At 41.2% G+C, this 12,193-nt stretch overlaps 1 pseudogene; it reads left to right on the top strand.

Moving 5' to 3' along the window:
* Positions 1–207: 207 nt before the first annotated feature.
* On the top strand, positions 208–11,980 carry LOC118635460 (annotated as a pseudogene).
* The last annotated feature ends 213 nt before the right edge of the window (positions 11,981–12,193 follow it).

Below are 12,193 nucleotides of genomic sequence, written 5' to 3'. Positions count from 1 at the left end.
GGCATGTGTCCTGACTGGGAATCGAACCGGGACCTCTCAGTCCATGAGATGACACTCAATCCACTGAGTTACACCGGCCGGGCCAGTAATTGTCTTTTTGTGCTTGGTAAATTTAGGCATTATGATGAATGCACGCCATTCCCTCAGCTCTGCACTTAGGATGTGTGATATGTAAAACCCACATATGGTCAGTGCAGAGCTGGGTGAATGTTCACAAACAGCATCCAGAACCAGAACCAGAACATGACCATTTCCCAGAAGCCCCCTCACCGCCTAGTTCAGGTACAGCCTCCCCGAAAGGAACCACCATCCTGCCTTCTGGCAGCATAGAAGAGATTTGCCTGCTTTTGTACTTTATGTAAATGAAATCGTACGTGTGCTCATTTGTGTCTGGCTTTTCTGCTCAATAATCTGTTCGTGAGATTTTAGACTAACTGAAACTTTAAAGGAACATAATCAGTCAGGAGGGTCTTTACGGGAAGAGTTGGGGCTTATGAGAAGAATTCTCGTACTCTATGTAATCGTGCGAACCCTACAGAAAGAACTCTATGTTTATAATAAAGCTCTGTGATTCTAACTTTGCTTTCCCTTCACTTCCATTTCCCCTCTATAAATACCCCTCCACGTTGGCATATGCAGGCCAGGGAGTGCACGTGGCTGCCATGTCTGTGTGCACTGGGCACGTGGCTGTCATGTCTCTCTGCACTGGTTTGCAACCCTTTCATTTTCCCCAATAAGCCCCTTTCTGTGACAAAACACCCAGTTGATATCATTTTTCAGTGGATGAAATCATTCATCTGCTGCACGTACTTGTAGTTCATTCATTCTCGTTGCTGTATAGCAGGGCCAGCATTCTCGTTTTCTGTACAGGACCAGATAGTAAATGTTTTAGGCTTGCAGGCCATATGGTTTGTCACAACTATTTATTTATTTATTTTTATCCTCACCCGAGGACATTTTTCCATTTTTTGTTCAGGTAGAGTGGGAGGGAGAGAGAGGAACAGAGAGAGAGAGAGAAACATCGATGTGAAAGGGACACATCGAGTGGCTGCCACCCGCACAACCGACCAGGGCCGGGGACAAACTGCAACCGAGGTACATGCCCTTAGCAGGAACCGAACCCGGGTCTCTCAGGACCTCAGGCCAACGCTCTAACCGCTGAGCCAAACCGGCCAGGGCTGTCACAACTATTCAACTTTGCCATTGCAGCGTGAAAGTAGCCACAGAGACTATATAATCAAATGAGCGTTTATTTACAGAAACAAGCAGCAAGTCAGGTTTGCCTATAGACCATAGACTGCAGACCCCTGTCTATGGTATTCCATTGTGTGAATATCCACAATGTATTGATCCATTCTCCTGCTGCTGTGCATTCAAGTAGTGAATTTCTCTTGGGTGTGTATACCCAGGAACAGAATATACACTGTGAGACAGTTTTCTGGTATCATTGTACTAATTTACACTCTCAGCAACAATGTATGAGCTTTTCCAACTATTTTACATCCTCACCAATACTTGTTATTGTGTTTTCTTTTGAGCCATTCTGGTGGGCATGAAGTGGTATCAAATTATGGTTTTTTAAAATGTATAATTCCCTGGCAATTAATGAAACTGAGTAACTTTACATGGGATTGTGTGACGTGTATATTCAAGTCTTTCATCCCCATACACATATCATCAACGGATGCCTGCTATTTCTCTTACGTTTTTCACTTGATATTATTTTATATGAACATTTTCATGTTTTTACATGATCTGTGTAATGTCATTCAATATGTTGCGTAGTTGTCACCCATACTGCTGTATATCATCTTGTTTTCATAATTCACTACTATCAATAGCTTGAATGCTTTTGTTCAATATAGGTTTATTGAGGGGGACAGTTCTTTGGGTTATACTTCCCAGAATAAAATAACTGTGTCAAAGAATATGAATATTTTATAGTTCTTATTATATATGATAACTGTATATTTTATATCATGTTTTCATTGCTTAAAAAATAAGCAATGTGCCCAGTCGCTGAGCCACTGCTGAGGACGTAGCAACCGCCCCCTGGAGCCCCCCTCGCTTCCCGACGCTCCGTCCCCCTGCCTGCCTTCTCCCCCAGCCTCCCGCAGGCCCTTTCCATCAAGGAAAAGGAATCATATCAGAAGATGGCAGCGGGCAAGACCGGAGGGAGGGTGAGTGTGTGAGAGAGTGAGCTAGTGTGTGAGAGAGTGTGAGTGGATGTGAAGGTGGACGACCAAACCCGAGCAGTGCAGAGCCAGGGAGCAGAAGGTTCCTGTGCTGTGGACGGGATTGACTGGCTACCACGGTTAGTGGCCCTTCAGGGCACTTCTCCCTGAGCTGCAGGGAGGTCCCAGCATTTTGGAAGATCCCGGGTCTTCCCTGGGAGGAGGTAGTGGGAGTGGCTAGGGCCCAGCAACCTGAGCCCACCAGTGTACCCGGCACCATTGGAGCAGTGGACATTGTGTCAACACAGACCAGTGCACAGTAGTGGAGCTGCCAAGGTGCTGGTCGCAGAAGCCATGGACAGCCCAGAGCCCAGGACAATCCCCCATAGTAGCAGCCCAATCAGAGTCGAGATATACCCCCAGCAACAGAGGCTGGGGAGCAGACATCCATCCCCAGGCAACAGAAGCACAGACCAGCAGCTGAGACCCATCCAAAAAACTACAGCAAAAGCTGAACAGGCATTGAGCCCCAAGGGGCAGCAGCACTCCCCAGCAGCCAGCTTCGGGACCTGGGGCTCCACAGAGGCCTGTGTGGTCCAGTAGCTCACAAGAGCAGTGGGAAGCCAGAGCCTGAGAGAGACTGGAGCAATCCAGCTGCCCCCCGCTGGCACTGCAGGGTGCAGGGGCACCAGAGAGGCCTGTGCGACCCAGCAGGGACTGTGTGATCCAGTTACCCATGGAACCTGCAGGGTGCAGGGGCACCAGAGAGGACTGTGCAACCCAGCTGCGCACAAGAGAGGCTTAGAGGATGTAAAAATGGAGGCACAGTGAATAGAAGTTACACAGACGATCTCCCAGAACCAAACAGGAATTACAACTAAAATAAAGACAAGTCCTCGGAAAAAAGCATCAGAAAAGCAGCAGGACAAGACCATATAACCAGGGACACTGGTAGGATCTGTGGAGTCACGAGAGGGTGGCGGGCTAGGAGCCGACAAACAGCAGCAGTCTTAGCTGTGAGCAGAACCCTTGTGGAATAAAGACCAAGCCTGCTCCACAGCCCAGACAGCCGGGACAGAGCACTAAAATAGCCACAGCCACTCACCTGGGGGCTACAGCAGAGGGAGGGCAGACTGGGCTGGAACTCTGTGAGGACACCCAAGAGTTGGAGGGCACTCAGAGTGTTTGCTGAGTTGTGCCCAAAAAGGACAGTGGCCGGTGTGCTCCTTCCCAGAGCTGTGGGGAAAAGCAGCAGCCTCCCCCACACTCGGAGATTCAGCCTTTCACAGGTGAGGCAAAGAAATGCAAATTGAGGCTCATTAACAACCACCATCTATCCCACCCTCTGGAAATCTTCTCATGCAGAACACCAGGGCTACATTCCAAGGCACTGAGTAACTGAGACTACTAGCCACCAGGAAAAATCTGGAGGATAACTGAACCTTTTCTGGGCTTGCAAATCTACCCAGGAAAGTAAGACTTGACAGTGGTGTTTAACGTGGACCCGCCCAGGCTCATCCAAACCCAGGAGAGGGAGCCACAAAGAGCAGAACAACAACACCCACAGGGAAAATTTGGCAGGCTCTAAAACCCACTGAGATAGGCAAAATGGTGAAACAAAGAAACAAATCCCAAATGAAGGAACAAGAGAACTCTATCGAAGATGAGATAAATGAAATGCAGCTAAGCAAATTATCAGAGGTAGAGTTCAGAGCCATGATCTTGAGGAAGCTCAACAGCATGAGTAAGGACATCAGCCCCATGAGTAAAGATGTAGAAACATTGAAAACCAACCAAGTGGAAATGAAGAATGACATCGCAGAAATGAAGAACACATTGGAAAGACTAACCAGCAAAGTAGAGGAAGCTGAGGACCCGATCAGTGAATTAGAAGACAGTGTAGAAAAAATCAAGCAAACGGAAAACCAAAAGGAAAAAATAATTAAAAAACAGGAAGATAGCTTAAGAGAACTGTGGGACAACAGGAAACGTAATAACATTCGCATCATCGAAGCATGAGTCACATATATGTTGTTTACAAGAAACCCACCTCACAAAAAAAGACTCACATAAGTTGAAAGTGAAGGGAAAGCAAAAAAAAGCTGGGGTAGCAATACTCATATCTGATAAAGTAGATTTCAAAATGAAGACCATAACTAGAGACAAAGAAGGCCACTACATAATATTGAAAGGATCTATCCATCAGGAAGATATAACTTAGGTAAACATACATGCACCCAATATAGGAGCACAAACATACATTAAAAATCTTTTGGAGGACTTCAAAGGAGAAATCAACAGCATTACAATCATAGGAGGGGACTTCAACACCGCACTGACATCACTGAATAGACAAAAAATTAACAAGGAAACACAGACTCTAAATGAAGCGCTAGATCAAATGGATTTAATATCTATAGAGAATTACAACCCAAAACTGTAGAATTCACATTCTTCTCAAGTGCACATGGGACATTCTCAAAGATAGACCACATGTTAGGGCACAAAGAAAGTCTCTACAAGTTCAAAAAGATTGAAATCATATCAAGCATCTTCTCAGATCACAATGGCATGCAACTAGAAATCAATAGCAACAAGAACATAGAAAGACATTTGAAAACATGGAGGCTAAATAGCATGTTATTGAACAATGAATAGGTTACCATAAAGATCAAGGAAGAAATTAAAAACTTCCTGGAAACCAATGAAAATGAACACATAACAACACAAAATCTATGGGATGCAGCGAAAGCAGTTCTGAGAGGGAAGTTCATAGCACTACAGGCCTACCTCAAGAAGCAAGAAAAATTTCTAACAGAATATCTAACCTCACAATTTAAAGAACTAGAAAGCAAACAAAAAGAAAACCCCAGAGCAAGTAGAAGGAAGGGAATAGTAAAGATCAGAGCAGAAATAAATGACATGGAGACCAAAAACAAAACAAAAAACAATTCAAAGGATTAATGAAACAAAGATCTGGTTCTCTGAAAAGAGAAACAAGATTGATAGCCCCTTAGCTAGATTCACCAAGAAACAAAGAGAGAGAACTCAAATACACAAAATCAAAAATGAAAGAGGAGAAATAATAACTGACATCACAGAAATACAACAGGTTGTTAACAAATATTATGAACAATTATACGGCAACAAATTCGACAATCTAAGTGAAATGGACCAATTTCTACAAACACATAATCTCCCAAAACTGAACTGGGAAGAGATAGAAAACACTAACAGACCAATAACAACAGAAGAAATTGAAGATGTAATCAAGACTCTTCCAGCAAACAAAAGCCCAGCCCCAGATGGCTTCACAGGGGAATTTTACTGAACATTGAAAGAAGAACTAATACCATTCTACTCAAACTATTTCAAAAAATTCAAGAAGGAAGACTTCCAAACTCGTTTTATGAGGCCAGCATAATTCTAATTCCAAAACCAGAAAAAGACACTACAAAGAAAGAAAACTACAGACCAATATCCCTGATGAACATAGATGCCAAAATCCTGAACAAAATATTAGCCAATCGAATCCAGCAATACATCAAAAAAAATATTCACCATGACCAAGTGGGATTCATCCCAGGGAGGCAAGGTTGGTACAATATTCGCAAATCAATAAATGTGATACACCACATAAACAAAATGAAAGATAAAAATCATATGATCATATCAATAGACGCTGAAAAAGCATTCGACAAAATCCAGCATCCATTTCTGATAAAAACGCTCAGCAATCTGGGAATAGAGGGATCATATCTCAACATAATAAAGGCAATATGTGAAAGACCTACAGCCAACACCATACTCAATGGGCAAAAATTAAAAGCATTTTTCTTAAGAACAAGAACAAGGCAAGGATGCCCACTTTCGCCACTCTTATTTAACACAGTACTGGAAGTCTTAGCCACAGCAATCCGACAGGAAGAAAAAATAAAAGCACATACCTTGTTCATGGATCAGAAGAATTAGCATCATTAAAATGTCCATATTCGATCTCTGAGGGAGGGGCTGCTGCCTCTCCTCAGAGCCCTGGGAAGGAGCAATGTGGCCACCGTCCTGAGTGGCTGCACTCAGCCAAAGCTCTGAGCGCCCTCCAAACCCCGAGTGTCCCGACACAGTTCCAGTCCAGTCCGCCCTCCCTCTGCCGGAGCCCAAGATGTCTGGAAGGTTACCTGAGGAAATCAGAAGTCAAATTGACCTTCCCAGGGCTGTCGGCTCTCAAGTTTAAAATTCTCTCTAGAATAATAAAGCATTAGAAGATCTTCTAAACCAGGAAAGTAAGACTTGACAGTGGTGTTCAACGCGGGTCCTCCCTCGCTCATCTAAACACAGGAGTGGGAGCCACAAACAGCAGAACACCAACACCCACAGGGAGAACTTGACAGGCTCCAAAGCCCACAGTGATAGCTAAAATGGTGAAACACAGAAACAGAAGCCAAATGAAAGAGCAAGACACCTCCACCGAAGATGAGATCAATGTGGAGCAATTGGGCATGTTAACAGAGCTAGAATTCAGAGCCATGATCTTGAGGAAGCTGAACAGCATGAGTAAGGACATAGAGACACTGAAAATAAGCCAAATGGAAATTAAAAACCAACAAGAAGAGATAAAAAATGACATATCCGAAATGAAAAACACATTGGAAGGTTTAAAAAAGCAGAGTAGGGGAAGCTGAGGACCGGATCAGTGAATTAGAAGACAGGGTAGAAAAAATCAACCAATCAGAAAAACAAAAGGAAAAAACTATTAAAAAACAGGAAGACAGCTTAAGAGAACTATGGGACAACTGGAAACGTAATAATATTCGCATCATAAGAGTCCCCGAAGAAGAAGAAAAGGAGCAAGGGATAGAGAATATATTCAAAAAAATAGTGAGAGAAAACTTCCCTAATTTGGTGAAGGAAGAAGGCATTCAAGTTCAAGAAGCACAGAGAGTCCCAAGTAAGAAGAACCCAAACAGGCCCACACCAAGACACATAGTAATTAAAATGCCACAAATTAAAGACAAAGAGAGAATCCTAAAAGCAGCAAGAGATAAGCAACAGGTTACCTACAAAGGGAACCCCATAAGGCTCTCAGCTGACTTCTCACAAGAAACACTACAGGCCAGAAGAGAATGGCATGAAGTAATCAAAGTCATGAAAAACAAGAATCTGAATCCAAGACTACTCTACCCAGCAAGGCTATCATTCAAAATAGAAGATCAAATAAAGAGCTTCCCAGACAAAAAAAAAGCTAAGGGAATACATTAGCACAAAACCAGCACTGCAAGAAATGTTAAAAGGACTGCTGTAATTAGCAGTAGAAAAGGGAAGAAAAATAGAACCACACTAAACAAAAATGGCAATAAATAAGTACATATCAATAATCACCTTAAACGTAAATGGATTGAATGCTCCCATAAAGAGACACAGAGTAGCTGAGTGGATAAGAAAGCATGACTCATCTATATGTTGTTTACAAGAGACCCACCTCTCAACAAAAGACTCACATAGGTTGAAAGTGAAAGGATGGAAAAAAATTTTCCAAGCAAATGGAAAGCAAAAAAAAGCTGGGGTAGCAATTCTCATATCTGATAAAATAGATTTCAAAATGAAGACCATAACTAGAGACAAAGACGGCCACTACATAATATTGAAAGGATCTATCCAACAGGAAGATATAACCTTGATAAACATATATGCACCCAATATAGGAGCACCAAAATATATTAAAAATCTTCTGGAGGACTTCCAAGGAGAAATCGACAACAATACAATCATAGCAGGGGACTTTAACACCCCGTTGACAGCACTGGATAGATCTTCTAGGCAAAAAATTAGCAAGGAAACAGAGACTCTAAATGAAGCACTAGACCAAATGGATTTAATAGATATCTACAGAGAATTACACCCCAAAACTACAGAATACACATTCTTCTCAAGTGCACATGGGACATTCTCAAAGATAGACCACATGATAGGACACCAACTAATCTCTACAAGTTCAAGAAGACTGAAATCATATCAAGCATCTTCTCAGATCACAATGTCATGAAACTAGAAATCAATTGCAACAAGAACATGCAAAGACATTTCAACACATGAAGGCTAAATAGCATGTTATTAAACAATGAATGGGTCACCGAGGAGATCAAGGAAGAAATCAAAAACTTCCTGGAAACCAATGAAAATGAACACACAACAACACAAAATCTATGGGATGCAGCAAAAGCAGTTCTGAGAGGGAAGTTCATAGCACTACAGGCCTACCTCAAAAAACAAGAAAAATTTCTAATTGACTGTTTAACCTCACAACTTAAAGAATTAGAAAGCAAACAAAAAGAAAACCCCAGAGCAAGTAGAAGGAAGGAAATAGTAAAGATCAGAGCAGAAATAAATGACATAGAGACCAAAAAAACAATTCAAAGGATCAATGAAACAAAGAGCTGGTTTTTCGAAAAGATAAACAAGATTGATGGACCCTTAGCTAGACTCACCAAGAAACAAAGAGAGAGAACCCAAATACACAAAATCAGAAATAAAAGAGGAGAAGTAACAACGAACACCGCGGAAATACAAAAGATCGTTAACAACTACTATGAACAACTATATGGCAACAAATTCGACAATCTCAGCGAAATGGACAAATTTCTAGAAACACACAGTCTCCCAAAACTATTCCCGGAAGAGATAGAAAACTTGAACAGACCAATAACAACTAAGGAAATTGAAGAGGTAATCAAGACTCTCCCAGCAAACAAAAGCCCAGGCCCAGATGGTTTCACGGGGGAGTTTTACCGAACATTCAAAAAAGAACTAACACCCATTCTCCTCAAACTATTTCAAAAAATTCAAGAAGAAGGAAGACTTCCAAACACGTTCTATGAGGCCAGCATAATTCTAATTCCAAAACCAGAAAAAGACACTACGAAGAAAGAAAACTACAGGCCAATATCCCTGATGAACATAGACGCCAAAATCCTGAACAAAATACTAGCAAATCGGATCCAGAAATACATCAAAAAAATTATCCACCATGACCAAGTGGGATACATCCCAGGGATGCAAGGCTGGTACAATATTCGCAAATCAATAAACGTGATACACCACATAAACAAAATGAAGAATAAAAACCACATGATCATATCAATAGATGCTGAAAAAGCATTCGACAAAATCCAGCATCCATTTCTGATAAAAACGCTCAGCAATGTAGGAATAGAGGGATCATATCGCGACATAATAAAGGCCATATATGAAAGACCTACAGCCAACATCATACTCAATGGACAGAAACTAAAAACATTTCCATTAAGAACAGGAACAAGACAGGGATGTCCACTTTCGCCACTCTTATTTAACATTGTACTGGAAGTCTTAGCCACAGCAATCAGACATGAAGAAAAAATAAAAGGGATCCAAATTGGAAAGGAGGAAGTGAAACTGTCATTATTTGCAGATGACATGATATTGTACATAGAAAACCCTAAAGACTCCATCAAAACTCTATTAGACTTAATAAATGAATTTGGCAAAGTAGCAGGATACAAAATTAACGTCAAGAAATCGACGGCATTCTTGTACATCAATGATGAACTCACAGAAAGAGAAACTGAAAAAACAATCCCATTTACCATCGCTCCAAAAAAATTACGATACCTAGGAATAAACTTAACCAAAGAAGTAAAGGACCTATTTGCAGAAAACTACAGGTCATTGAAAAAAGAAATAGAGGAAGATATAAAAAAGTGGAAGCACATACCCTGTTCATGGATTGGAAGAATTAACATAATTAAAATGTCCATACTACCCAAAGCAATCTATAGATTCAATGCAATCCCCATCAAAATACCAACGACATATTTCATAGAACTAGAACAAATACTTCAAAAGTTCATATGGAACCAAAAAAGACCCCGAATAGCCACAGCAATCTTGAAAAAGAAGAACAAAGTTGGAGGGATCACAATACCAGATATCAGGTTATACTACAAAGCGACTGTAACCAAAACAGCCTGGTACTGGCACAAGAACAGGCATATAGACCAGTGGAACAGAACTGAAAACCCAGAAATGGACCCAAGGCAATACGCTCAATTAATATTTGACAAAGGCGGCAAGAGCATACAGTGGAGTAAAGACAGCCTCTTTAATAAATGGTGTTGGGAAAATTGGACAGCTACATGCAAAAAAATGAAACTAGACCATCAACTTACACCATACACAAGAATAAACTCAAAATGAATAAAAGACTTAAATGTAACTCATGAATCCATAAAAATCCTAGAAGAAAATGTAGGCAACAAAATCTCAGACATCATACGCAGCAGAATTTTCACGAATACATCACCTAAGGCACAGAAACAAAGGAAAAAATGAACACATGGGACTACATCAAACTCAAAAGCTTCTGCACAGCAAAAGATACAATCATCAAAACGGAAAATCAACCCACTGTATGGGAAAGCATCATTGCCAATGATATATCAGATAAGGGGTTAATTTCCAATATATACAGAGTGCTCATACAGCTCAACAAAAGGAAGACAAAGAACCCAATTAAAAAATGGGCAGAGGAACTAAATAGACACCTCTCCAAACAGGACATACAAATGGCCAAGAGACAAATGAAGAAATGCTCAACATCACTCATCATCAGAGAGATGCAAATTAAAACAACAATTAGGTATCACCTCACACCTGTCAGAATGGCCGCCATCAACAAATCATTAAACAACAAGTGTTGGCGAGGGTGTGGAGAAAAGGGGACTCTAGTACACTGCTGGTGGGAATGCAGACTGGTACAGCCACTATGGAAAACAATATGGTGTTACCTCAAAAAATTAAAATTGAACTTCCATTTGACCCAGTGATCCCACTTCTAGGAGTATACCCTAAGAAGCCTGAAACACCAATCAGAAAGAATATATGTACCCCCATGTTTGTAGCAGCACTATTTACAATAGCTAAGATCTGGAAACAGCCCAAATGTCCATCAGTAGATGAATGGATAAAAAAGTAGTGGTACATATACACAATGGAGTACTACGCAGCTGCAAGAAAGAAAGATCTCTTATCCTTGAGACGACATGGAGGGACCTGGAAAGTATCATCCTAAGTGAAACAAGCCAAACAGAGAAAGACAAGTATCATATGATCTCACTTATTTGTGGAATATAATGTACATAATAGTCTGAGGAATGGGATGGTCCCAGGGACATGGAAGTGGGGTACAGACTGACAATCCCCAGAAGAGGGGGTTGTGGGGGAGAGATAAACCACAGAACTTATATGCATGTATGCATGAACAATGGACATGGACAACAAAACTGGGGATAGGGCGGGGAGGAAGGGGGAGGGGGGAATCAGTGGGGGAAAAAGGAGAAACATTTGTAACAAAAATAAATAAATAAATTTTAAAAATAAATAAATAAAAATGAGACAAAAAATCCAAAAAAGAAAGAAAAGGAATCATATCTTTTGTCTGCTCTCCAGAACCTCCACTCTTTAGACTCCTTTGCTGATACAAGTCAGGGTGATGATCTGCTTCCTGCTGGTGCTGAGGATTGTATCTATAGAAGAATTCAACAAGAATCGGCAGGAAGACCCTTACTACTGTCCAAGGGATCGCTGATGATTACGATAAAAAGAAACTAGTAACGGTGTTTAAAAAGAAATTTGCGGGCATTGGTACTGTAATTGAGCATCCAGAATATGGAGAAGTAATTCAGCTACAGGGAGACCATTGTAAGAACATATTCCAGTTCCTCGTGGAGAATGGACTGGCTAAGGACGACCGGCTGAAGGTTTATGGGTTTTAAGTGCTTTTGGCTCACTGAAGCTTAAGTGAGGATTTCCTTGCAATAAGTAGAATTTCTCTTCTGTCCCTTGTCACAAGTTTAAAAACCTCACAGCTTGTATAATGTAACCATTTGGGTTCTGTATTTAACTTGGACTAGTGTAACTCCTTCATGCAATAAACCGAAAAGAGCCATGCAAAATAAATAAATAAATAAGCAATGTAACCCTGGCCA

The sequence above is a fragment of the Molossus molossus genome, unplaced genomic scaffold (assembly GCF_014108415.1).
Source record: "Molossus molossus isolate mMolMol1 unplaced genomic scaffold, mMolMol1.p scaffold_m16_p_2, whole genome shotgun sequence".
Lineage (NCBI taxonomy): Eukaryota > Metazoa > Chordata > Mammalia > Chiroptera > Molossidae > Molossus > Molossus molossus.
The sequence above is the reverse complement of the archived record's forward strand: the minus strand, read 5'-3'. Positions and strand labels throughout refer to the sequence as shown.